The 25341-nt window shown below is 53.7% G+C and overlaps 2 pseudogenes; one reads left to right on the forward strand and one right to left on the reverse strand.

Moving 5' to 3' along the window:
- The window catches only part of LOC143388122 (chromodomain-helicase-DNA-binding protein 1-like), a 48201-nt pseudogene extending 41359 nt beyond the window's left edge, over nt 1-6842 (reverse strand).
- Nucleotides 6841-25065, forward strand: LOC143388150 (interleukin-5 receptor subunit alpha-like; annotated as a pseudogene).
- Nucleotides 25066-25341: the final 276 nt, after the last annotated feature.

Genomic DNA, 25341 nt, shown 5'->3' on the forward strand with positions numbered 1-25341 from the left:
TTGGGTTACCATTCAAAGCCCTGAAATAGCCTGTCACTGTTATATAATCTTCTTGATCGATGAGAAACTCAGCCTGGGATCTGTTCTGTAATACCCAGTCTCAAGCCACTGTCCTTTCCTGGAAATAAGTATTCCTGGAAGTGATGCGACAAACAACACATGGACTGTTCATATGCTTGCTTAATGGCACTCATCTAAATCTGCCATTCCTGCTATATTGTCCCTTAAAGAAAAGGGGGACAGTAAAACACCATGATCCTGAATGCTCCCTTTCTGTTTATAAAAACCTAGCAAAATTAAGGGACCAATGAGATCAAGCCTAGGCTGGAAAGTCCAGATAAATATCATCTTGGAGGACACTGGCTTCTCTCTGCACACTGGGCACTAGGGCAAGTTAGTGTTATCTGTAAAAAGCTACTTTCTTGCATGTATGCTGGTCATACACACAAACTAAAGTTGACGTCACTGCTTCCTCAGTCTAACATGTAAGCCTCCTCCCTGAATGGGGCTGGGCAGAGAACTGAGGGCTCTGTGGAAAAGATACATGTCACTTGTTTGGCCAGAGCCACCAGGCAAAACACCAGGAGCAAGAGAGGTACTGCTTGGAGAAGCACCTTCAGGGACACAGGTGCTATCTGTTCAGTCTGTTGCCACGGAACTCTTCCTGGAGCCGTCATTGATCTGTTAGAAGCTTTCCCCGATAAACCATGTCTCCCATGCTGTCTCCAGCACCTTCTTTGGCCTCCCCACAACCTAGTACAACTGGGCTGTGGACTGCCCCTGCTAAAGGACAAAATGAAAACAGGACTACACTGTGCACCAACAGAGAAGCAGGGTTAAGAATGGAGACGCTGCTACATAAAGGGTGTTTAAAACTGAACAAGGATGGCAAGAGACTATCAATATTTACATTATATATATTTATAATTATATCTATATCCTCATAAATAATAAGTAAAAATAAAGATATATATTTTAAAAAGTAAAAGGTTGAAGTGGTGGATAAAGAGTGACCCTCAAAGAGTTCATGCACAGACCTCAGAATCAGTGAATGTTACCTTACTTGGCAAAAAGGAGTCCACAGCCATGACTAAGGTTGAGGGTCTGGAGATGGGGAGACCATACTGAGTTATCCTGAATTACCCAATCTAATCACTCACACCTTTAGAAAATAGACCCTTCACCAGATGTGATCAGGAGGAGGTGACTATCATGAGGCAGTCCAGGTACCCCCGCCCAAAAGACCCTGCCATGATTAACCTTCTCCTCTTGTGAGATCAGGATGCCTTGCAGTTTGAACCTTCCTCTTGTTCTAAATGATCTGTTGGCTCTCCAGAGTCAGGCCTCTGTCTAAAACTCCAGTCAATATCTGGGCTATGATATTCTACAGAAGCTTTGCAAGATATTATCATTGGGGAAACTGAGGAAGGTTCCATGGGATCTCTTTTTTTTAAAACTGCAGGTGAATCTATAATTAGTTTAAAATAACATGTTTAATTAAAATGATATGAAACTATACAAAGATAACAGTATTTAATACTTAGAAGATGACTGCAAAAGGAAAAAAAATCATCCAAAAAGAAGTCAGAAAGAAAAGGATTTAATATAGGCAATCAGCTCACCATAAAATTTTTTGTTGGAAGGGCTGGAAAAGCAGCCCCTGGTTTAGCTTCCTGGTACAACTGCTGGATAACTATCAGAACTGGCTCATTCAGGTGATATCTACCTTCAGGACCAGGAATCCAGGAACCCACGAAAATCGTACGCTATTTCCCCAAATGTTTCACAAAGAACACACACTGCTGCTGGAATCAGGAAAAGAAGAATCTTGACCCACCCACAGTTTCCCTACATATCCATCTACTTTAACGAACAGGAGGGCCAGTCGCGCCCCCCCCCCCCGCCGCGCTACCGTTCCCCGTCTTCCCACACCGCCTGGTGGTGGACGCCCGACTACTCCCCCCAAGACTCCCTGCGACCCCCGCCTCCGCCCGCCCTCCTCACCCACCTCCTCACCCACCTCCGCATCCCCCCATCACTGCGGCAGACCAGCCTGCCCACAGGCCCCTCTCCACCCGTCCTCCACTCTGAGGGAAGCGGCACTGCGCCTCATTTCCCGAGAGCCACAGAGCCCTAGAGGCAGGAACGGGCCGAGCGCTCTCCACGGAGAAGGGCCGCACTCCGGGCGGGAACCTCGGGCGCCACGCCCCCCCCGCCCCCCCCCCCCCCCCGCCCGTCCTGCCGTGCCCACTGCGCCTCGTTTCCCGAGAGCCACGGAGCCCTAGAGGCAGGAGCGGGCCGAGCGCTCTCCACGGAGAAGCGCCGCACTCTGGGCGGGAACCTCGGGCACCACGCCCCCCCCCCCCGCCACCCCCCCCCCCCCCCCCCGCCCATCCTGCCGTGCCCACTGCGCCTCGTTTCCCGAGAGCCACGGAGCCCTAGAGGCAGGAGCCGGCCGAGCGATCTCCACGGAGAAGCGCCGCACTCCGGGCGGGAACCTCGGGCGCCACGCCCCCCCACCCCACCCCACCCCCCGCCGCCCGTCCTGCCATGCCCACTGCGCCTCATTTCCCGAGAGCCACGGAGCACTAGAGGCAGGAGCGGGCCGAGCGATCTCCACGGAGAAGCGCCGCACTCCGGGCGGGAACCTCGGGCGCCACGCCCCCACCCACCCCACCCCGCCGCCCCGTCCTGCCGTGCCCACTGCGCCTCGTTTCCCGAGAGCCACGGAACCCTAGAGGCAGGAGCGGGCCGAGCGCTCTCCACGGAGAAGCGCCTCATTCCCGGCGGGAACCTCGGGCGCCACGCCCGCCCCCCCCCCCCCCCGCCCGTCCTGCCGTGCCCACTGCGCCTCGTTTCCCAAGAGCCACGGAGCCCTAGAGGCAGGAGCGGGCCGAGCGCTCTCCACGGAGAAGCGCCGCACTCTGGCGGGAACCTCGGGCGCCACGCCCCCCCCGCCCCCCCCCCCCCCGCCCGTCCTGCCGTGCCCACTGCGCCTGGTTTCCCGAGAGCCACGGAGCCCTAGAGGCAGGAGCTGGCCGAGCGATCTCCACGGAGAAGCGCCACACTCCGGGCGGGAACCTCGGGCGCCACGCCCCCCCCTCCCCCCCCCCCCCCCGCGCCCGTCCTGCCGTGCCCACTGCGCCTCGTTTCCTGAGAGCCACGGAGCCCTAGAGGCAGGAGCGGGCCGAGCGCTCTCCACAGAGAAGCGCCGCACTCCGGGCGGGAACCTCGGGCGCCACGCCCCCCCGCCCCCCCGCCCCCCCCCCGCCCGTCCTGCCGTGCCCACTGCGCCTCGTTTCCCGAGAGCCAGGGAGCCCTAGAGGCAGGAGCGGGCCGAGCGCTCTCCACGGAGAAGCGCCGCACTCTGGGCGGGAACCTCGGGCGCCCCGCCCCACCCCCCGCCCCCCCCCGCCCGTCCTGCCGTGCCCCACTGCGCCTCGTTTCCCGAGAGCCACGGAGCCCTAGAGGCAGGAGCGGGCCGAGCGCTCTCCACGGAGAAGCGCCGCACTCCGGGCGGGAACCTCGGGCGCCACGCCCCCCCCCGCCCGTCCTGCCGTGGCCCACTGCGCCTGGTTTCCCTAGAGCCACGGAGCCCTAGAGGCAGGAGCAGGCCGAGCGCTCTCCACGGAGAAGCGCCGGACTCCGGGCGGGAACCTCGGGCGCCACGCCCCCCCGCCCCCCCCCCCCGTCCTGTCGTGCCCACTGCGCCTCGTTTTCCAAGAGCCACGGAGCCCTAGAGGCAGGAGCGGGCCGAGCGCTCTCCAGGGAGAAGCGCCGCACTACGGGCGGGAACCTCGGGCGCCACGCCCCCCCCCCCCCCCCGCCCGTCCTGCCGTGCCCACTGCGCCTGGTTTCCCTAGAGCCACGGAGCCCTAGAGGCAGGAGCCGGCCGAGCGCTCTCCACGGAGAAGCGCCGGACTCCGGGCGGGAACCTCGGGCGCCACGCCCCCCCCGCCCCCCCCCCCGTCCTGCCGTGCCCACTGCGCCTCCTTTTCCAAGAGCCACGGAGCCCTAGAGGCAGGAGCGGGCCGAGCGCTCTCCAGGGAGAAGCGCCGCACTACGGGCGGGAACCTCGGGCGCCACGCCCCCCCGCCCCCCCGCCCCCCCCCGCCCCCCCGCCCCCCCCGCCCCCCCCCCCCCCGCCCCCCCCCGCCCCCCCCCCGCCCGTCCTGCCGTGCCCACTGCGCCTCGTTTCCCGAGAGCCAGGGAGCCCTAGAGGCAGGAGCGGGCCGAGCGCTCTCCACAGAGAAGCGCCGCACTCTGGGCGGGAACCTCGGGCGCCCCGCCCCCCCCCCCCCCCCCCGCGCCCGTCCTGCCGTGCCCACTGTGCCTCGTTTCCCGAGAGCCACCGAGCCCTAGAGGCAGGAGCGGGCCGAGCGCTCTCCACGGAGAAGCGCCGCACTCCGGGCCGGAACCTCGGGCGCCACGCCCCCCCCGCCCCCCCCCCGCCCCCCCCGCCCGTCCTGCCGTGCCCACTGCGCCTGGTTTCCCGAGAGCCACGGAGTCCTAGAGGCAGGAGCGGGCCGAGCGCTCTCCACGGAGAAGCGCCGCACTCTGGGCGGGAACCTCGGGCGCCACGCCCCCCCCCCGCCCCCCCCCCGCCCGTCCTGCCGTGCCCACTGCGCCTCGTTTCCCGAGAGCCACGGAGCCCTAGAGGCAGGAGCGGGCCGAGCGCTCTCCACAGAGAAGCGCCGCACTCTGGGCGGGAACCTCGGGCGCCCCGCCCCCCCCCCCCCCCCCCCCGCGCCCGTCCTGCCGTGCCCACTGCGCCTCGTTTCCCGAGAGCCAGGGAGCCCTAGAGGCAGGAGCGGGCCGAGCGCTCTCCACGGAGAAGCGCCGCACTCCGGGCCGGAACCTCGGGCGCCACGCCCCCCCGCCCCCCCCCGCCCCCCCGCCCGTCCTGCCGTGCCCACTGCGCCTGGTTTCCCGAGAGCCACGGAGTCCTAGAGGCAGGAGCGGGCCGAGCGCTCTCCACGGAGAAGCGCCGCACTCTGGGCGGGAACCTCGGGCGCCACGCCCCCCCCCGCCCCCCCCCGCCCGTCCTGCCGTGCCCACTGCGCCTCGTTTCCCGAGAGCCACGGAGCCCTAGAGGCAGGAGCTGGCCGAGCGATCTCCACGGAGAAGCGCCGCACTCCGGGCGGGAACCTCGGGCGCCACGGCCCCCCCCACCCCCCGCCGCCCGTCCTGCCGTGCCCACTGCGCCTCGTTTCCCGAGAGCCACGGAACCCTAGAGGCAGGAGCCGGCCGAGCGCTCTCCATGGAGAAGCGCCGCACTCCGGGCGGGAACCTCGGGCGCCACGCCCCCCCCCCGCCCGTCCTGCCGTGCCCACTGCGCCTGGTTTCCCTAGAGCCACGGAGCCCTAGAGGCAGGAGCCGGCCGAGCGCTCTCCACGGAGAAGCGCCGCACTCCGGGCCGGAACCTCGGGCGCCACGCCCCCCCCCGCCCCCCCCCCCGTCCTGCCGTGCCCACTGCGCCTCGTTTCCCGAGAGCCACGGAACCCTAGAGGCAGGAGCCGGCCGAGCGCTCTCCACGGAGAAGCGCCGCACTCCGGGCGGGAACCTCGGGCGCCACGCCCCCCCCGCCCCCGCCCCCCGCCCGTCCTGCCGTGCCCACTGCGCCTCGTTTCCCGAGAGCCACGGAGCCCTAGAGGCAGCAGCGGGCCGAGCGCTCTCCAGGGAGAAGCGCCGCACTCCGGGCGGGAACCTCGGGCGCCACGCCCCCCCCCCGCCCCGCCCCGCCCCCCCCGCCCCGCCCCGCCCCCCCCGCCCGTCCTGCCGTGCCCACTGCGCCTGGTTTCCCGAGAGCCACGGAGCCCTAGAGGCAGGAGCGGGCCGAGCGCTCTCCACGGAGAAGCGCCGCACTCCGGGCGGGAACCTCGGGCGCCACGCCCCCCCCGCCCCCCCCCCGCCCACCCCCCCCGCCCACCCCCCCCCCCGCCCACCCCCCCCCGCCCACCCCCCCCCCCCGCCCGTCCTGCCGTGCCCACTGCACCTCGTTTCCGGAGAGCCACGGAGCCCTAGAGGCAGGAGCGGGCCGAGCGCTCTCCACAGTGGGAACCCTGGGCGCCCCGCCCCCCCCCCCCCCCCCCCCGCCCATCCTGCGGTGCCCTCGCCTGCTCCACCAACTGACGGCGAGGAATGGGGAATGGGAGGCCGGCGAAGGTCGCTGCGGCTGCTCCCCGAGGGCAGGACAGGACCCGACTGACCGCTCAGAGCGGCGCGTGGCCCGAACGCAGCGGGAAGGACCAACCGTCGGCCAGCCACCTGCGGCGCGCGCAGGCTCCCAGAGTCAAGGGGGCGGTGCGTCTTCCCAGTCCAACGGCAGCGCCACCCGCACAGCCGGACCGCCTGGACCCGGGCTTCGCGCCCCACCGGGCAGGTTTCCTCGCCCACCGCCCGGCTACCCGGAAGTACCCCGCGCCGAGCTGCGCCCACCGCACGAGCGCCCACCCACTACCGGCGGAGGGGAAGCCCCGGCTCGCGGAAAGCTGGTGTGCACGAGGTGGCGCATCTGGGCGGCCCTTCTCCTGCAGCCCACTTACCTGTCAGGCCGCACTGCCTGTCAGCTCCTGCACCCATGTCCTCACCGCCTCGGGTCTGCCCTTCGCCTGGAAGGCTACGACGAAACCCGGCACGCTATCCTCCATCTGGCTGCGAGAGGCTCCGCCCCGCACGCCATGCGTGCGCAGCCTTTCCTGTGAGCCGCGGAGGACCCTGGGAGCGCCCTCAGGGCTGTGGGAGCGCCGCGCAGCCGCCAGGGGACGCCCGCTGAGGGCGTCTATTGCGAACTGCTGGAAGTCCGCATCCAGGTCAGTGTTGGAATTCTTGGCTGGAGCCATGGGTGGCTACTCTGCTCTCAGGAGTCAGCTCAATTCTGTTGACTCTAGCGGTAAGTTGGGCGAGACTCTGAAGCCCCCTGAGCTGTTCCCTGTTAGCTGTAAGCGAAAGCCTCCAAATGTTGCTGCCGCCAAGGGCATTTCAAGGACGCTATGAGAGTAGGTAGATTGCCCACTGGGTTAGCTTCAGGGTGACCAGCCTCAGTTCTGGGTGATCCCGTGATGTAGTTTACCACTAGCACAAATATTATCATAACCTGAAAGTCACTGCATTTACCCCCATACCTCCTAGGTGCTGCCCTAGGAGCTGATACATTGGGTCGCCCCCTCTGGACCTTTAGGAAACTCACGAGCGTTCCACTGTAGGTATGGCTCTTGGACCGAGGAGTATCAGGAATACAGCAAAGACCCGACCAGCAGAAATACCGCCTGCTGGGTCCCAAGGTCATCCATCAGCAGCAAGGGGCACGGCTGGCTGGCGGTCCACGTTAACAGCACCAGCAGGACAGCTGCCATCAGACCCTTTGATCAGCTGTTTGGGGTGCAAGGCATCGGTAAGACAGACTCTGCCCAGAGTGGCCCACATCACTGCATGGCAGGGTCTCAGCGCTGCAGGGGTGGGACTATGTTTGTGCTGCTGACAGTCGCAGGTGGCTCAGTGGGAACACTGCTGCAGATTTGGGTTGCATGACTTTTGTGCTATGGGGACTGGCCCTGGATGTTGCAGGATGTCTGACCACATTCCCAGACACTGCTCAGGAGATGCTGTCAATACCCCTGTTGGAGATGAGGATCAGGCCCTAGTTTTCCTGGTGTTAAAGAGGAAACGCCCCCAAGCTTAGAAAATGAGTTTTATTTAAGAAAGAGACAGGCACAGCTGAAGAGAAGGGACCCCAGAGCTGGGAGTCCAGGGAACTGAGCGTGTCTTGCTCTTTGACAGACCCCAGAACCCCCACTACCATCTCGGGCTCCTCCATGTAGGTGCCCAAGGGCAGGCGGGGACGGGAGCACAGGAGGAGTCCTGAGCTATCTATCCACTGAGCAGCAGTAGTGGGAGCCCAGAGTTTAGCTAATCACTGAGCCACCTCCCCAGCCCTTTTTATTTTTTATTGTGAGACAGGGTCTTGGTAAGTGGCTTAGGACCACCTCACCAGGTTGCTGAGGCTGGGTTTGAACTTGAGATCCTCCTGCCTCACCCTCCCCAGCTGCTGGGATGACAGGCGTGCACCACACTGCTCACTTTCTGGGTAGAAAAATGGCCCCCAATTATAGGAGGAATTCATGCGTATGTAGGTGACACTGGGAGATGACTTAAGCATGAGAGACTGTAACAGAACGTATCAGTTTGGGCATTCAGGAGACAGGTTGTGAGAAGAGAAGGTCTGGGGATGGCGTTCTACTATAGTGTCACTGGGAAAGGATTTATTTGGGGGAGAAGGATTCATGTTTTGGCTCCTTCCCAAAGAATGTCATTTTTTAGGCTTGATGGATGGTTCCTTCCCAGGGACTCTCCTGTCACTAGGAAAGGATGTGTTGGGAAAGGATCAATGATATCAATGGGTCACCTTCTTCCTCCTTCCCTCTCCCCAGGCCACACTGTGTGGGGGTTGTCATTTCCATATCTTTCATTTGGAACTCTACCTGGCATAAATGTTCCATAAAGACACAGACTTGTTATTCACAGGGCAGGATTTGGTTGTGAGACACCTGCCATCAAACGGGAGCCTAAATCCGGCCCCAGAATCGGACCCTTTGCTATTCCCTTCAATGGTACATTTCCTGTGCAACCCCCCAAACGTCCCTTTTATGAAAATAGGCAATAAAAGATTCCGACAGAGACCTAAAAAGCAAACGATAATGGGAAAATGGTTCTGAGCTGGTGCAGGCGGCAGGAATTTATTTTATGACCAAGTCCTGGGATTGCTAAAAGAATGAAGCAGTTTCTTGGTTGAGAACGTTCTGCTTTAGGGAAGGGCTGACTTTGAAGCCATCAGATCCCATTCTGAGTGTGTCTCTATGATCTGTTCATTGTGAGATCTCAGTCCTAGAATCTGGGACAAGGATGTGCATGTGGAAGTACTTTATTTCCAGGGACCTTACAATGGAGTCATGCCCTGAGCCAGGGCATTGGTGGGGGGAATTCATCCATGTAATTCTTTTTTTTTTTTGGTACTGGGGACTGAACTGAGGTGCACTTGACCACTGAGTCTCATCCCCAGCCCTTTGTTGTATTTTATTTAGAGATGGTTCTTGCTGAGTTGCTTAGGGCCTCGCTTTTGCTGAAGCTACCTTTGAACTTGTGATCCTCCTGCCTCAGCCTCCCAAGCTGTTGGGATCACAGGCATCCAGCCATCCAAGCAATTCTGTCAGTCGCAATCTCTTCAGTTTACAAGAAGGGTCTCTTTTTCACACCACTACAATGCAGGAGTCCTAAGGAAGTCACAATCTTCCTGTGGCTTGAGATGAGCTGATTCAGATCTAATGATAAAGCCGGGTGCAGTGGTGCATGCCTGTCATCCTAGCAGCTCAGGAGGCTGAGGCAGGAGGATCACAAGTTCAAAGCCAGCCTCAGCAAAAGCAAGGCGCTAAGTAACTCAGTGAGACCCTGTCTCTAAATAAAACACAAAATAGGGCTGGGGAGGTGGCTCAGGGCTCAGTGGTCGAGTGCCCCTGAGTTCAGTCCCCACAAAAAAAGAAAGATCTACTGGTAAATCTTGAATGCCTGGAAAGGTGTGGGTGGATTGGAGTCAATTGGCCCTGATCACCAACTCATGTCACTGACCTCTCCTTCTCTAACCAGCTCGAGAGAATCCGCCAACCAATGTCACAGCCCAGATCCAGGTCTCTCCATCCGATGGGACAAACCCATTTCCACCTTTCCACAGCACTGCTTTGATTATGAAGTGAAGATACACAACACAAAGAAGAATTATTTGCAGGTAATTCCTCAGAGGGTCCCAGAAGTCCATAACAAATATTCATTGTATAAACATTGAACAATTTTTTTTTTCTCCATTGGCTGCTCTGGTTATAGCTGGATATGAACAAGGTCAAATACATCTACCCAGGTGTTATGGAAATCAACCAAACCTTACAAGCCTTTTGTTCTTCTTATGGATGAAAATAATCCCCGGGGTCAGATGAAACCTCATGGGTACTGGTGTAGGGAAAATGTAAAATGTCATGGCTCGGTTGAAAGCAGAAACGTCAGTGTTCCAAGACCTAGAGCCATGGTTTTGGCTGTGTTAGATCCCATCTCAGCCCAAAGCTACAGGCAGCCCAGGTGCCATCGATGGATGACAACACACCCAAGATGTGGTGTGTACATACAGTGGAAGGTGTCACACAGCCTGGGTTTATTTACTTGTTCATTTTTATTTTTGGGGGGGCACTAGGGATTGAACCCAGGGTGCTTAACCACTGAGCCATATCCCCAGCCCTTTTTAATATTTTATTTAGAGGCAAAGTCTCACCAAGTTGCTTAGGGTCTTGCTAAGTTGCTGAGGCTGGTCTTGAACTTGGTATCCTCCGGCCTCAGCCTCCTGAGCACTCAAGTTCTCAGAACAAACCAGAGCTATTGCTCATGATTCAACCTGAGCTTGTGCACGGAGCTACATCCCAGCCCAGAGGGCCAGTTTTGCAAGATGAGAAGCATGGGAAGATGGACTGTATTTAAAACTGCTGATCTGTACACTTAAAAATGCAGCAGATGGTCAATTTTATATTGAATGTATCTTACCGCAGTTTTAAAAAACACATACGGGGTACAATGGCATGTGCCTGTCATTCTGGCTACTTGGGAGGCTGAGGCAGGAGGATCGCAACTTCGAGGCCAGCCTAGGCAATGTAAGTTGATCCCATCTCAGAAAAATAATAAAACAAAAATGAAAACCTCCCACCTCATTAAACTGCCAACATTTCTTGAGGATAGATTACGTGTCAAGCTTTGTAATTTTATCTTATCCTCACAATAACTCTTGGGTAATTACCATTCTTTTTGGAGTGGCAAGACCTGGAAAAAGACAGTCTTGCTCACAGTCACCGAGCTAGAGCAAAACACAGGGGTGGCAGGCTTCCAACACGTGTCTCACTGATAACAGAAAAAGTAAATGCAGAGCAATGAGATTTCATCAATATATTTTTTGTGGGGTACCAGGGATTGAACTGAGGCGCACTCGACCACTGAGGCACCTCCCCAGTCCTATTTTGCATTTTATTTAGAGACAGGGTCTCACTGAGTTGCTTAGCACCTCGCTTTTGCTGAGCCTGTCCTGCCTGCAAATTTTTTTTTTTTTTTGGTAAATGGTGAGAGGCTTTGCAGGCCATTCATTTTTCTATCAAAATTACTCAGAATTAAAGTGGCCACAGTGTCAACAAATGGGTAAGACTGCTTCCCATACGGCTTTATCTGTGGACACGAAAATTTCCATTTCATGTGGTTTTCATGTATCATGAAACAAGACTCTTCTTTGGAGATTTTCCAGCCACTGAAAAATACCTAAGCCGCTGAGTGAGGTGGTGCACACCTGTAAGCCCAGGGGTTTGGGAGCCCGAAGCTAGAGAATGGAAAGTTTAAGTCTCTGCAAATTAGCAAGACCCTAAAGCAACTTAGGAAGACCCTGTCTCAACATTAAAAATTTTGAAAAATGCTGGGATATGGCTGGGTTGTCTATCACCTCTGGGATCCATCCACTGTACTAAACCCCCTCTCCATAGAAACCTTCAAAACGTAGCAGGTCATAGTTTGTAGGTCATTCAAAATCAGGTGGCAGATGAGTTTGCAGACACCAGAATGGGCAGCCCTTGTGACGTTGTTTAGGATTTAGGATGCAGAGGGAGAAGGCCAGGGAGCCTATTCACACTGGTAGAGGCTCCTCTGGTCTTTGCATCTGAAACATCAATTGGGCCCCTACGGGAGCTCCTGGACTTAGCATGGATGGCCAGATGTCTTTGAGTGACTTCCTGAACACTGGGTCACTTTATTTCTACAGGACCCCTCAAGCTGGTCATCGACATACCTTATGGGTTTTGAGATTCTTACAAGACTTTTTTCGCCCATTTAGATCGAAAGGATCACAACCAATGCATTTGTCTCCGTCATTGACCATCTCTCCAAGTACTCCATTCAAGTGAGGGCGGCCGTGAGTCCCGCCTGCAGGACAGCCGGGCTCTGGAGTGAGTGGACTCCACCTATCTATGTGGGTGAGTCTCTGAGAACTTGGGGTGGGGTGTCTTGGAACGGTTTTGCGTCTCTGCTGGGTCACATCTCCTATGACTCCACCGATAGTTCCATCAGAGGTGGCTTTTCCAGGAAGCCAGCCAAGCCTGGGTGTCCACCCGGTCCCCAGAGCAAGCCCTTCTCGTGAGTCCTACCTGTTGTCTTGCTTGGAAGCCTCTGTTCCTCCTTCTCTCCAAAGGCTTGAACTTTTTCAGCTAAGTGTACATCTACAAGCTGCTCAAAGAAAAAAGAGCTCAACTGCCTTTTACGAAGCTTACCCCAAGTACAGTGTCCTGCAAAAAAACTTAGTACCATATGATGGTCAGATTATCAGGGATGACACTGCACCTATCTTATACAGATTCCATTGGCTTTATATGCATTCATGTGTTCAGTTCTATGCAATTTCAGCACATGTTGAACTGCAAGTGTCAATATGTATCTTTACAGAGATCCAAAGTGTATCATTAGTCAGGATACAGGACAGCGCATTTCTAGGATTCCTGATGCTGTTCCCCCATCTCCATTTTTCTTTGGTACTGAGGATGAAACTCAGGGGTGTTTAATCACTGAGCCACATCCCCAGCACTTTTTTATATTTTATCTGGGTGCACAGTTTCACCAAGTTGCTAAGTGCATCATTAAGTTGCTGAGGCTGGCCTCCAACTTTCCATCCTCCTGCCTCAGCCTCCAGACTCACTGTGATTAAGGTGCATGCCCCTGGGAGAGGCTCCTCTTGCCAATTTTATAACCGCACCCAATCTCTCTGTCTCCCTCCACCTTTCCCAGCAACCACTCATCTGTTCTCCAGCTCTGTGATGTTCCCATACCTAATTCTGAATTTATAATGCAGTTCTTTTTCTTCAAAAATGACTCTGAAATTGAGTGATCTTCAGAAAATCTAGATCCCTCCCTGAGCCTTCTCTCCCATGGACAGAAGATCTGAATTTCTGGGTATTTCTTGAGCACCTGTGTTGCTCTGGTCAAATTGGCTAGTTTTTGTGGCAAGTAAAAATGACCATCTTTTCTGTTAGTGGGGTCTTTGAAAGGTCACAGACATTAGATGGTGGCTGTGCATGAAGTGCACATTCCCAGGCCCTCCCAGTTAAGAAGCAGCTGTAATGTCTCACAGGACAGCCGGGTTCTGGAGTGAGTGGACTCCACCTATCTATGTGATGAACCTGGTTGAGGGTCTACGGGAGCAGGGAGGGTGGGAATAACCCAGGAGTGCCCCACTGAATGCCGGGGTTGAACACCCAACCTCTGCACACACGTATCCTTGAACACACTGGTCTCTCTGCGGGACAACAGGAAGCAACTCCAACCTGTCTGCCTCTTGGGGTTTTGTGAAATACAGCAACCAGAGCAGGCCACAGGTATGGGAGGTTATTTGCCAGACACAGTGCTAAATGACTCTCTTGCATTATCTCAATTAATTCCCTGCACCAACCTGTTTTGCAAGAAAATTTAGGTCACTTGCAAGTGGCAGGAAGAAATGGGGCTCATCCCTAGGCTGGTGCAAGCACCCCATCTCTTAGACCCCTGGTGTGGGGTGTCAATATCCTACAAGGCGCCAGGTGCTGTGGAAGTGAAAGACCCGTGTAAGAGATCTTGGTGGCTAACTCCGTGGTCATGGCTGGTCATGGTGTGGCATGGCTGCTGGAAGAGTGGATTTAAGATTTCTTTTGGGAATGGCAAAAAAAAAAATACTATGTAGATTTTTACAGATGGTGGTACATGTCTGTCATCCCTCTGGTTCAAGAGGCTGAGGCAGGAGGATCACAAGTTCAAGGCCAGCTTCAGCAATTTAGCAGCCCTAAGCAACTTAGTGAGACATTGTCTCAAATTAAGAAAAAAAATGGTGGGGGTTGCGGCTGGGGATGTGGCTCAGTGGTTAAGCACCTCGGAGTTCAATTCCTGGTTACCCCTCCACCCTGCCCCCCCAAAATCTGCTCTGTATTCCATTCACTTCACTACAGAGTGCCCTTGAGACAGTGACCCATTAGACCCTGAGAATGGGAGTCAGACCTGAGGCCTATCAGGTAGACTTCCACGGAAGACCAGGGAAGGGGAACACTGTTTAGAGTCAGAGGAGCCTGGATCCCATAAAAATTGTGCAGTGCGCAACACACATGGCCTTATGTTGTGGCCCTGACATCACTAGAGGGCTCGGAGAGCAAGCAGGAGCCTTCCAGAGGAGAGGGAACTGAAAGTGGGGTAAGAGGAACTGAGAACACACCACATCACCTGCTGCAGGGTTCTGCTGAGCCTCAGCACCCCCCTCTCTGTGCCCCCAGGTTGACCTACCTACGCTGACCCCAGTGCAAAAGGGACTTCCCTCCACCCTGCTTCGTGTCCCCAGATAAAAAACTCACTGTGGGGCCTGAAAAAGAAACACACAGAAGAACCACACCTCAGCAAGGCTTTTGAACAAGATGATTCATTTTGTCAGATGCCTGGGGTGGGGGCTTCATTTTTATTCCTCGAATTCACAAGGTTTCCATTTTTAAAGTGTTTTCTGCGACTTCCCACGGGTACCAAGCTCGGTGGCCCCATTGATATTTCTAAGCACCTTCCTAACACCACCACGTAGGCTGTTGCAGACAGACAGACAGATGTGAGCTCCTTCCCCAGCCCTCTTAGATTTTATTTTGAATGCTGCCCAAGGAATTTCAAAGCACCATGCTAGAGACCAAGAGCAAGGTGGTGGCTAAGAATCCACTTAGGATTTGGGAAGGGGTGCGATGTGAAGCTGTCATCCCAGTTGACCAGAGCGTGGGCCATCTAGGTGTTAGCCAGGGCTCTGACCATGTCCAGATCTCCCACCCAAATTAGAAGGGACCAAAGATAATACGGTGAAGCAGGTACTCAGAGGCTGCCTAGGTACAGTGTTCAGGAGGATTCTGAGGATGAATGTTGATCCGAGGGCATGGAGATCATTAGAGAGGACCGAGTGGGGACTCAGCCCGTCCAACCTAACCCCTCTTGGCCTGTGTCCTCAGCTGTGACTCAGAGTCCCTTCCCCCTGTCACCAATCCTGTTTCTCCGCCCCCGCATCACCCCTCCTTGAATCTGCTGAGCGGCGAAGGGGATCCGGACGGAGGGTTCATTTTAAGCTGGTTTTGAATTTGTCCCTCACTGGCCACTTTAGGGCCCTCTTGCCATTATGTCCTGGTCCTAGGCAACGGCTGGCTAGTGCAGATCTCAGCTCATTACGAGTCCCTGCCCCCTGCACCCCACCCCCAGGTGTCCCTCTTGGATGGGTAGCATCTCACCCATTTCACCGACAGCCACCCCTTTCATGAAGACGAGGTTAGACTGTCTCAGCCCCAGGGGCATTTTCACGTTGTCCTGGGGTCACCTGCTTTCACTTTTCCAGCAGTGTCTTGTCACTGTGTCAATTCAGAGGTCCCCAGGTCTTACGGCAGATGTTGAGTTTGCAGAATTTGGGGGGAAAGGCCAGGAGGAGGCCAAGAGGGGCCCTCCTGCCCTGGGTCCCTTCGGCTTCCCCTCTCCTGTTGGCACCACAGTGTGACAACTGCAGAGGCAAGGGCTGGTGCAGATCAACAGGCGGGGGGACGAGGACGGCAGCTCCAGGACCTGGGTGCCAGGCACAGTAAAGCCGAGGAGATGTATTTCATGGCCTCACGGGGGACTCTGGGTTCTGCAAGTGGGGGATGTTGGCTGGGCTGGGTCTGGTGAGGCCACTTCCTTTCCCCAGGCTCCTGTGGTTTCCAGGCTGGGTAGACCCCCGCATGGCAGCCCCACCATTTGTTCACTACAGTGTGTGTGGGGGGCTACCTGTGATTTTTTTATTTTTTATTTTTTGGTACTAAGGATGGAACCCAGGGGTGCTTAACCACGGAGCCCCCTCCCCAGCCCTTTATTATATTTTATTTAGATACAGGGATCTTGCTGAGTTGCTTGGGGCCTCACTAAGTTGCTGAGGCTGGCTCTGAACTCGGGATCCTCCCAGCTCTTGATCTGCTCAGCCTCCGTTCTGCCAAGCAGCAGGGCCAAGTTCCTGGACCTCTTCCGGCTCCTCTGACCCACCTGTTCCTCTCCAGTTCTCCTCCACGTTCATTTGAATGCAGATCCCTGCAGGATAAGACCATCCTCGCCTCCCATCTGCTGTGCATTTTTGTTGAGGATTCTGACAACACTCCGATTTAGGTCATGCTCCAAGGATTTGCCTTGAGGCTTGAATGCTGCCTGGGCATTGAGCATCTACTACGTGGGTTCCGTGCCAAGCCCTTTACACACATCCACCCCCCATCTCCATTTTGCAAAGTGAGAGGTAGACTGATACCCTGCTTGGCCACCTCCAAAGCAAAAGGTGAAACCTGGATGGAACCCCTGCACCCTTGCTGTCACTTTGGTTTGATGATCGCACCCCTGCAGCTGCCTTTGGGGATTGGCAGAGGCGATACATCAGCTGATCCCACAGGGAAGGGAGCTGCAGGTTCAGGACCTGCAGAAGGTGTGATGCCCTCGCTGCCGCGAGGCCTTTGCCTACAGAGAAAGAAATGGCCCCAAGCCTAGGCTTCCTGGGGGGTAACTCATACAGGGGCTCTCCAGCCCTTTGTAAAGGCCCCAGGCTCCAGTCGCCATCACTTCTCCAGATTTCACTTCACCTGAGCCATTTCTCCAGGTGAACAGGACTGTGTGCCTTTTGGGGGTGGTGACCTCCACCCTCTGCTCACTCCTGTTGTCTTTTTGGGGGGCTCCAGCTGGGGCCCATGCTGCACTGGAGAGCCCAGGCACCTCGGGGTCACCTTGCGCCTTGCACTGGGAACCCAGGATCTCCTGAGAGCCACCACAGCTTCGCCCTTCCACCAAGGAAAGCTGGTTGAACCCAGCATCCCAGATGAGCACATTGAATTCTGTCCATGACTCAGCCCTCTTGGGGCCTACTGAACGTCTCTAGAACCAAGTGAGCAAGAGGGACTTGCAGGGCAAAAGGGGCTGCAGCGTCAAGTCACAAGTGGCTTCACCAGGTCCCGCACCAGCCAGGAGCAGAGCTGGCACTCACTAGTCCAACCCTGGGGACTTCCTGGCCCCTGGATGCCATCCCACCCCACATCCACCCCCAGGCCACAGAACAATAGAATTTCCACCCTTTGGATCATCTGCAAAGTTGAGATGTCAAAAATACAGGAGATTGAGGTCCCCAGAAACCCAGACAGCAGGTTCCCCAAATGCTCCAAGTTGGGGTTCCCAAATGCTCTAAGTTGGCCACGTGTGCAGAGTGTCCAGGAACCAAATGGTCAATCCCGAGGGCTGATGCCCCTCAGGACAGGCTGTGCAACTCCCTCTTTCTGGAACTCATCTTGACATCAACACAAGGCACTGCCCAGCGACTTTTTAAAAAGAAGCATCTGTGGCTGCGATTCCAGGGGAGGGAAGAGTAAAGATTCTTTAGAGAAAAGATTCAAGTTACCTGGAAATTGTGAACAGTTCTGGGACTGAACCCAGGAACGTGTGCATGAAATAGTTCTTTAAAGAAAAAAGATCTACAAGGCCAAAGACTCCAAAATTCCAAGTAAGGATGTGAGATGTAGGATAAAGAGAAACACTGGATCCTCAAGGAAACACTCAAAAGCCACTGAGATGAAGAAAACTTAGCTGCCTGTCAATCTGGGCCTGGGCCCTTGTAAATGGAGGTAAATAGGCAAATGCAGGGAAAATGGGTATGAAATTGTGCAGCTCCGTCCTGAACCCACCTCCTGTCCTGCCCTGATAGAGCCCTTTGATAAATATGGAGTGCCCAGCCCAAACCAGGGCCTCTCGTTCTTGAGACAGTGCATATTCTCCCCTCCATGTGCATCAACCTTCCTAAATGAACCTTTCTGTGCCTTTGTGTGGCTTGCACAGAAATTCTCTCCTGTCACTTATGTCGAGAACCCTGCTGGTATTGAGTTGAGCTCCTGTCTCCTCTGGGAACTTCCTGGAACCTTCTCTGCAGACATCTATTCTCTCGTGACATGTTCGAAGGGCTCTCCCAACTCTTAGGCTGCTGAAATCCTTCATCCTCATGACCAGCATAGCTATACCATTGGTGGGGCCTGCTCTCCTTATTCTCCCTCAGCAACACCATAAGACGTGCCCAGTTCATTTATTTATAGTTAACTCACTTATTTATAGCCCCTGACTCTCAATTCTTTGTTCATTAGGAAATAACTGGAAATAGCAGGTGATTGACAAGTCAGATGGTGAGTGCTCTTCCTGCACTAACTGTACCTGCCAACATATTTGGTCTTTGCAAGGAAGCTGACCTGGTTGTGTTCTTGGTTATGTCCTTTCCCGGCTGCATGTGAGTAGACCCTGCTGGAATCAGGCCAGCGGCCATAACCCCCTTGCCAAACTCCCCCCAAGCACTCACGCATGGTACCTTAACGTACATGGATAACATTGTTCTTTTCTGATGGAATGAAATGAAATCAGGGGCCTCGATCTCTTTGCAAATAAGGGGAGAATCTTAGCTTATCAAAGGGATAGCTGAACTCAATAACCCGAGAGTGGTTTAACTGAAAAGATCTTTGTAATCATGCTCACAAAACAACAGTGCTATTATCAGGACTTGGCTAGTGGGTGTTACACAATGTGAGCCACATATGTGGCCGTGTGTGTGTGTGTGAGCCTGATAATATTTACAACACTGCTTCTTCTTTCTATAGGACCCCCAACTTTCTCTGTCCGCTGAACCTAGTTGTAAACAGGCTACCTTTCTTCTGGATTGACAGACTCGGTACAGAACTCGCATCCGCGCTGACGAGTCCAGCATCTCTGGATAGACTCATTAGGGTTCTTGCCTAATGAGCAAGAGAGGGGGATGGTTTATGTTGAGGGAACAAGGTGGAAGCCGAATTCCTTTTTTCAGACAAGAAGAGTGGGACAAGGAGTGAGACAGTATTGGAGGTGACGCTGTGAATTCACCCCAGTTGCTCTTTAGCTATGAGCAAGTGTGGTCAAGTTTGGGGTCATTGGGGCGCTTCATCTGCAGAACTGAATCCTACCACTGATAAGCATGGGTGAGATTTGGAAAAATAAAAGGTCGAGCCTCTCCGAGGGTGTTCTCCCTAATTTTAAAAACCAAGGCTAATGCACACAGAACATTTCAAAATGAAAGCTTTTTTTTTTTTTCCCCAACAGGATGGCTATCTTTTTTTATTTGTTCTAAGTAGTTACACTTGACAGTAGAATGCATTTTGACACATTGTATACAAATGGAGCATAACTTCTCATTCCTCTGGCTGTACATGGTGCAGAGTTCTACCAGTCTGTGATCATGTGTATGTAGGGTAAAGATGTCTGTCTCATCCCACCATCCTTCCCACCCCCACCGCCCGACCCCTCCCCTGACTCCCCTCTACAAAATCCAATCTTCCTTTACTCTTTCTTACCCTATTTTATTTTATTTTTTGATGCAAACTTGGGTTGGGCTGTTCTCAGCTTTGCAAAAACACTCAAGTGAATTTCATGTATGGGAGGTTTTATTTTATTTGTTTATTTTTTGGGAGGTATCAGGGATTGAACTTGGGGGCACTCGACTACCGAGCCACATCCCCAGCCCTATGTCATATTTTATTTAGAGACAGGGTCTCACTGAGTGTTGTTTAGCACCTCGTTTTTGCTGAGGCTGGCTTTGAACTCACGATTCTCGTGCCTCAGCCTCCTGAGCCGCTGGGATGAGAGGCATGTGCCACCAAACCTGGTTTATAGGCACTTTTTGATCTAGACATGGAACTGTGCATCCTGCAGGGTCAAGAGGAAAGGCCTGGGAGAAGACTTAAATTAAAAGATAAGATAAAAGATAAGGTAATAGTTGCAAATATCCAGGGGTCACGGGATGAGCAGAGAGGGCCAGCTGAAATTACAAAGAGGGAGAAGGAACATTTGGGTAGCAGAACCCACAGTTGTGTTTCAAGGAGGACTCGACCTTTGACAGACTGAAATCCAGAAAGGAGGTTACGAAGACTTGACTTGGGAGAAAAATATTCAAGAATCCTTTGGCTTTGGCTTTGGAGACATCACCAGGGATTGGTTTGGGCAAATGAGGCAGCCCAAATCCTTTAGTCTAGGAACTCGGGCTGGAAGAGGAAGGAAGAGGCATGATAGGTTTGAGGACGTGGCCAAGCCAAACCACGGCTTCTTCAAGACAGGACCTCTGTGAATATCCGAAAGCAGAAGGTAAGAGATCGGCGCTTTGGGGAAGTACAAGAGGAACCTCAATCGGAGTCCCCAGAAACCCTCAAAGCAAGAGATGAGGTGGCGAGGAGTCATGGGCGCCCAATCTAAAGACACTTCTCTCTCTTGGTCCTTGATTTTTTTTTTTCTTTTTTGTTTTTCTTTCTGGTTTTAAGTCATCTGGGGTTTTGGGAAGTCTTAGTCTATTTACACAGCCTGGAACTCTCCGCCTGTACATGCATTTCACATTTTATAGACCAAGTCAAGGGCAAACTGAGGATTGGAGGCTTCTTCTCCCCGGGCACTCAGAACCCCACCACACCTGGGCTCAGGTATCCCAATATCCTGTGTTGTTATTGACCTCCTGCAGTTTTTTCCACCTGTTCTCTTCACCACTGTGTCCCAGGACCTTGGACAGTGCCCCAGACATCTAAGGAGGCTCCTAAATCCTTGTTAAATGGATGGATGATGAAGGAGAGGTCGTTGCCACAGAAAGGAACCTGCTGTGTTCAGGGACCTAACTCAGGGTTCATAGAGGCATTTTAGCAACCATGCACACCCCTCTGCTGCCTTTGTTGTTTGTACTGGAAACTGAACCCAGGGCTGCTCCATGGCTGAGCTGTGCATATGCCCAGTCTTTTTTTTTCCCCTAAGACAGAATCTTGCTAAGTCACTGAGACTGCCCTCAAACTCAAAATCCTCCTTCCTCAGTCCCTTAGACACAGGTGTGCACCACCCACCACATCGACTAAGGACATCGATTCTTTAAATACCACTTAGAGAATGGCCTTGGGTTTTTCTTGAACACATTCCCAGTACCTTACCAAAAAAAAAAAAAAAAAAGATTCACACACCCCAAAGCTATCATTGAAACCCCCAAGTGTCTGTCCCTGGAATGTGGATTAGGAACACATTTAGATGGAGACTAAGATGCACGCCAAATGCTTACTGCACGGACCAATGGTCATTTCTGTCTGCTCTCCTATCTGTGAAGTGGGAATATGGGTAAAGGAGGCTTTGAGGGGAATCTAGATCATAAAGCACTTACAGTCGAGTCTGAGACCACTGTGTCAACTACAAATATGCTCTCTTACTCCCTCCACAAGTTCTGTTTTCGACTTTGTAAAAAATGCTTTTACAATGAGTTTGCTAATTGTGAACTAATTGTGGGCTTTTCCATCAAAAAAATCTGACTCCTCGAGTGGATGGGTTCCAGGTGCAGGCGGATGGGACTCCGCAAGTCCTTGCCGAATGAATCAATAATGCATTGCGATTAAAAGTGGCCTCACTGCTATTTCATTTCATTTCACCCTCTTGGCCACTGCAGGACTATGATCATCTCAGTCTCAGGAAGGTGAAGCCACCTGCCCAGCATTACCCACCACTTTACCACTCACACCCCAGCTTCCTGATGCCCCAAGCCTCAACCTTCCTCCTATCTACCTCTGATCCCTAACTCAGATCTTTCTCTCTTTTTCCCCTCCACCAGGAAGCGAGATGCGGAAGCCCCTGATGGAATGGCTCCTCATCCTGCTCATGGTGACCGCCTGCTTCGCTGTGTTGATCTGCCCGCTGCTCTGCAGGATGTAGGTCTTCTGTCTCTGCATCCATCAGACACAGGGTGTTAGCTATCAGGTCGAATTGATAGTATTTCTTTTTGTTTCTGGGTGACCTTTCTGAGGTCAGCAGAGACCAAATAGATAGCGAGACGCATCAGCAGGCCTCGCTCAGACGCTGGACAGAACACCTCGTGGCCCTTGGCCACTGCCCACACTCTCAGATTCCTCAATGACCTCCTCATTTCTGTGAAGCTTTTGACCTGGGTGTTCTAGCCTTCCCATTCAGTGCTAACTGGGCTTTTATTTTATTTATTTTTATTTTTTTGCTATGGGTCTTTGATAACCCACCAAGTCCCAAATTTTCAATTCTGCAATGAAATCAACACAGGTGCAATGAAACAGAGTGCTAACCATACTCATATATAGGTATTCAAATGCTCTCACCAATCACCTATTACTTTTCTCCAAGGAATGGAGCACCAAATACCTACCATTTCTATGGCATACGCCTCAACGGTGAAGTGCTTCCTTCCACCACCTGGCCCCGAGGGGCTGGTGGCTCTTAGGTCCAACACAGATCCTGGAAATGCCATGCAGACCCAGCAACTTGCAAATGGCTCCAGACCCCTCTCCATCCCTGGTAGCACTCTGTAGGATACAGTACCCTTCCGAGGCTTGATGGCATGTTCTGTCTCAGCCCTTTCATAACTCGGAAAATGAACTTCATGTGAAACAGCTTTACTGTCCTAAATGTTCTATCCAAATGGCGTCTCTGGGCTGGGGCCAGGTGAATGGCAGTCACAGGAAGGGAAAAGCAAGCAAGCCATGTCCGGGCGTGAGCATCGCAGGGAACATGCTAGATATGAAGGACACAGTGTCAGGACCCAGCCTAGCGACATGCACCCATGTCCCCTCTCTTCTGGAAGTCTGGATCGGCAAATTTTTGGTATTTTTTCATACTAGGGATTGAACCCAGGGACACTTAACCCATGAGCCCCCTCCCCAGCCCTTTGAATATTTTATTTAGAGACAGGGTCTCACTGAGGTGCTGAGGGCCTGACTTTGGTGGAGGCTGGCTTGGAACTCTCGATCCTCCTGCCTCAGCCTTCCGAGCTTCTGGGATCACAGGTGTTCACCACCGTGCCCGTCCTGGGTCAGCCCACCCTGAATTTTGAGTTGATCCATCATCCAGTCCTGGGACTGACGAGGTCAACTCTCAGAGTAGATATGGAGGGACAAGAGAGACACCCATGCTCACTGGCTCCTTCCTTTATTCTGTTTTCAGATGTCACTTGTGGGCCAGGTTGTTTCCACCTGTTCCAGCCCCGAAAAGTCACATCAAAGATCTCCTGTTGACCGCTCACTGTGAGGTAAGCCTGAAGGTCTCGAGAGGCATCGTGAGCACCCAGGGTGCAGCCCCTGGGGAACCACCGCTGAGCTCTTGGCTTTCTATATGATAAGGCAGGGGTTTCCCCCAGGAGGCCAGGGGATGGTCATTGGAATGGTCTTGTTTGGCTGATTTGGGTTGGACATGTTCACTGCTGTCTCACTAAGGTCCCACCCCATGATGAGCGCCCTGGCCTGCCCAGGCAAGCTCTGTACCGCTGAGCCACAACCTCAGCCCATAATCTTCAGATGGACACCTCCTTTCCCCAGGTGAAGTTATCTCGGCATCTTTGTGGTGAATCACTTTTCTATTACACGGTTGCACTCTATCTTTGACTCCATTGACCTCCCTGTCTGTTTTCAAGAGGAAGAGAGAGAAAGAGAGAGAATGGTGTGGTCTGGTGCGATCAGCCCTGTGGCCTACATTCCTAACCACAGTGCTCATGGGGCTGGCCACAGCTAAATGACACCTGGCAGGGACCCAACCTCTATCTCCAAAGGCAAAAGCCCTCTGTCCTACTCTTGGGGCCTCTGCTACAAGAACAAGGGGACCCACCAGCGTTACTGGCAGTGACCACCAAGAAGTGACCGGCTAGTGAGAAGGAAACCCTCTACTTTCAATTCTGCTGCTGTCCCTCTGTGTCCGCGGGGCATTTGCTCCAAGGCTCACTGTGGATTGCAGAAGCCACAGATGTTCAAATCCTTTATATAAAAGGGGGCGGTATTTGCACAGAACCTGTGCGCATCCTTTCAAGCCTAATGCCTGATCTTGTGCAACTGCTGGGTAGAAAACGGTCTCACTGCGCTCTTCAGGGAGAAACGACAAAGAAAGCCAAGTTCATACAGGTTCAGGACAGATGCAGGTTGTTTTTTAAAAATTTTTCTCAAATATTTTTGTTCTGGAGTTGGTTGGACCTGCAGATGCAGGATTCAGGGATTCTAGAGGACCGACGATGGTACCTGGCACAGAGCTCGGTTCTGGGTGCCCAACGACTGGGAACTTGGGGGATCTCTGCCACCTCACAGCCCTGGTTAAGCAAGGGCTTGCTCAGACCTCATTTAGAAACGGGAACATTCAAGAGACAGTGAAGCAAGGAGATCAGGTGCCCTTACAAGGTGAAAAAATCAGGGGGCACTTATTTAAGAAAATAGACAGACAGACAGACAAAATTATGGTGAGCTTTTAATTTATTGGAGTCTGCTTTCTATCTAACCAGGGAGTTGCTCCCCGAGCGAGCTCAACTGTAAACCTTTAAATTAGGGGAGGCTGTATGTGGGGTAAGAGGAGGAGGAGAGGGCCATCCACTCTTAGAAGGTTCCAGACTTTCCAATTATCTGCATAATGTTGGAGCCCAAACTGTGCATATCAAATGTCCAAATTGAGGGGAATATTGTAATGGACAGTGGAAGAAAATGAGCGATCACAAAACCAAAGAACATATATCCATATTTAAAATAGCACATTATGTTACAGAGGAAGAAAGAAATTTGCAAAACCTCTGGATGGCTGGGGTATACACTGCATGCTTAGTGAGGATGAGACTTGGGGTTCGATCCCCAGCACCAAAAATAAGGAAAACTGGGCAGCCCTATGACTTAGTCACAAAAAATGTACAGAATGCTTGATGCATATCAAACGCTTTAGGAGAGACAGAGGTGGGTGACAGGTAGGTTTTATTTTACTCTTCTTCCTACTTTGTTTCTTCAACAGTCACTCTATTTTTATTTTTTAAAATCACTTGAATCATGAAGAGTTTGGAAAGATGAGGCGTTTCTGCTCCTTTTGCAGAAAGCAGGTTCCAGTGCCACAGAGACGGAAGTCATAAGTTTCGTGGAAGGGCTTGGATGTGAGGTCTTGGAAAATTCCGTGTTCTGATGCCTTGGAGCCTTCTTGGAAGGACTTGCATCACGTTCTGGGCCATGAGAACAGGGACGGCTGCTTCTTCCGCGAAGACGTGGTCAACATTTAAGGAGCCCTCAGCAGGGCGAAAGGGGCGCACGCCTCTAATCCCAGCGGCTTGGGAGGCTGAGGCAGGAGGATCCAAGCTTGAGGCCAGCCTCCGAAACTAAGCGAGGCCCGAAGCAACTTAGCGAGACCTTGCCTCAAAAGAAAATAACAACACTCAGCTGAAAAATCTCAGAAAGAAAGCAG

The sequence above is a fragment of the Callospermophilus lateralis genome, unplaced genomic scaffold (assembly GCF_048772815.1).
Source record: "Callospermophilus lateralis isolate mCalLat2 unplaced genomic scaffold, mCalLat2.hap1 Scaffold_406, whole genome shotgun sequence".
In the NCBI taxonomy this organism is placed as follows: Eukaryota; Metazoa; Chordata; class Mammalia; order Rodentia; family Sciuridae; genus Callospermophilus; species Callospermophilus lateralis.